Raw genomic sequence first — 2,607 nt, 5'->3', positions numbered from 1 at the left:
GCACCAAAAAAACAATCAAATTAAAAAAAATAGGCAGAGGACTTGAATAGACATTTCTCCAAAGAAGACATACAGATGGCCAATAGACATGAAAAGATGCTCAACATCACTAATCATCAGAGAAATGCAAATTAAAACCACAATAAGATATCACCTCATACCTGTCAGAATGGCTATCATCAATAAACCAACAAACAATAAGTATTGATTGGCAAGGATGTAGAGAAAAGGGAACCCTCGTGCATTGTTGGTGGGATTGCAAATTGGTACGGCCACTATATAAAAGTTTGGAGGCTCCTCAAAACGTTAAAACTAGAACTATCTTATGACCCAAGAATTGTACTTCTGAGTATTTATTCAAAGAAAACCAAAACATTAATTCAAAAATATATATGTTGGAATATAGGGAATCCCTACGTTCACTGCAGTGCTATTTATAATAGCCAAGATATGGAAGCAGCCTAAGTGCCCATCAATAGACAATTGGATAAAAAATAAGTGGTACATACATACAATGGAATATTACCCAGCCATAAAATTGGAATCTTACCATTTGCAACAACATGGATGGACCCAGAAGGTATTATTTTAAGTAAAATAAGTCATACAGAGAAAGACAAATGCCATAAAATTTCACTTATATGTGGAATCTAAGGATGAAAATAAATGAAGAAAGAAAATGAAAACAGATTTATAGATACAGAAAACAAACTGATGACTATCAGAAGCGGGGGGGCAGGTTGGGGAGCTGGGTGCAAAAGGTGAAGGGATTAGGAAGTACCAATTGACAATTATAAAATAGTTAAGGGGGTGTAAAGTACAGCATAGGGAATATAGTCAATAATATTGTAATAACTATGTATAGTGCCAGGTGGGTACTATACTAATTGGGGGTGTCACTTTGTAAATTATGTAAATGCCTAACCACTGTGATGTACACCTGAAATGAGTATAAAATAATATTGAATGTTAATTCTAATTGAAAAATTTTAAAAATGAAAAAAATTAAATATAATAAAAAAATGAAAACAAAGTCAGATAAAGAAAAGTAAAAGGCTCAATATTTTTGATCCCAGAATTGTTGGATCAAAATTCTGGAATATCAGTCTACAGCCATGCTACCCTGAACAAGCCCGATCCTGTCCGATCTCGGAAGCTAAGCAGGGTTTGGCCTGGTTAGTACTTGGATGGGAGACCACCTAGGAAGACCAGGTGCTGTAGGTGTAAAAAAAAAATAAAAATAAAAAAATAAGGGAATTGTAAGCTGACAAGGTCTTTGCAATCTGTGAGGACAACCAAGGGTTGCCTCAAAAAAAAAAAAAAAATTCTGGAATGTGAGACCCACTAAAGGCCTAGCAGCATTCTCACTGATTCCCACTTGGCTGGGAGCAGTCCAAATTGCTTATACCCCGCTCTCCTCATCTAAGTCACTTTCCACTGAGAGCTTATTTGCACTTACTTCAACCCTTAGCTCCATACTGACAACTTGAGTCCCAGATCGAGTGCCAGGCACACACATGACACAGCAAATACATAGTGTATTCGCTGAAAGAAAGAAGAGAGGAAGATGTAGATAATTATGAAGCCTGTTTGTGTGCACACATGCATGTGAATGTGCATGTGTATGTGTGTATGTGCACCTGTCTATGCGTGTATGTTCACATTCAACTCCTCTGATGTCAGAGTAAACCCTATACATAAACCAAGACGTGTGGCTGGCCTCAAGTCTTTAAGCAGAAGTGAGGGGCACTAAAATTTTATTTTGGGTCAACCCTTGGCAAAAATATCGAATCTCCTCTTAAGCTTCTCCCATGCTGCTGACATACAGAATGCTGAGGGAGGGAAGGTGGAGTCTGGGAGCCCCAGCAGCTGACCCACTCTGAACTTTGGTGCAGATTCAGCTCCTAGCCCGAGGCAGGAGCAGAGCCTGATTGGAGGAAGATGCTGACACATCTTGGTGGTGTGATGATGGGCCTCTCCCTGAAGGCCTGGTATTCTCTGAGTGCCTGAGTTTCAGCTGCAGGGCAAAGCTATCATCCTGGGTTACTCCAGGAACAAATTGTAAGAATCATTTTTTCCTAAATGCCTTTTCTTTAACAGAGTTCCCACATGGCCAGAGAAAGGAAATCTACCTCAATTGATTCCATTGGTTCAAGTTCCTAAGCCCCTCGGAGGCTTCCACACCACACTTCCCAAACTCCTTGTTTTGTGAATGCCACCATAAATCACTCTCCAAACCTGACCAGGGCAATTTTATTCATATTTAGGGAGCTAAATGGAATACGTTATGTTGTGTTTTGTTTATAAGCAGAAAGCTGTGCTGTCCAAATTACTAAATTTTGGCTAATGATAGTTTCTTCTAAATATAAAATTCTGTGTTAGGGAAAAACCCACAACCCTCTCCCCGCAGAGAAACTACTGTTGTTGACCATTTTTGTAGTCCTGGCTCTAAGCTAATACATATTAAAACCTTCTGAGGGATGAATGATTAAAACTAAAAGGTATTTTTTGCTTACATTTTATGTGGGAAATACATTTTAATTTTATTGTTCTTATTGCTAGGACTCCTATGAGATTTCATGAATGTCAGCTAGAACTTTAACTTTC

General features: G+C 38.5%; 1 non-coding gene across 1 annotated transcript; it reads left to right on the top strand.

Annotated features, from left to right (window-relative positions):
- Positions 1 to 1,105: 1,105 nt before the first annotated feature.
- Positions 1,106 to 1,224, top strand: LOC111746794. Its single transcript, XR_002783266.1, has one exon. It is a non-coding gene; the product is annotated as a 5S ribosomal RNA (ribosomal RNA).
- The last annotated feature ends 1,383 nt before the right edge of the window (positions 1,225 to 2,607 follow it).

This window comes from Pteropus vampyrus, unplaced genomic scaffold (assembly GCF_000151845.1).
Source record: "Pteropus vampyrus isolate Shadow unplaced genomic scaffold, Pvam_2.0 Scaffold7, whole genome shotgun sequence".
In the NCBI taxonomy this organism is placed as follows: domain Eukaryota; kingdom Metazoa; phylum Chordata; class Mammalia; order Chiroptera; family Pteropodidae; genus Pteropus; species Pteropus vampyrus.
Note: the sequence above shows the minus strand (reverse complement) of the source record. Positions and strands in the feature narration are given on the sequence as shown.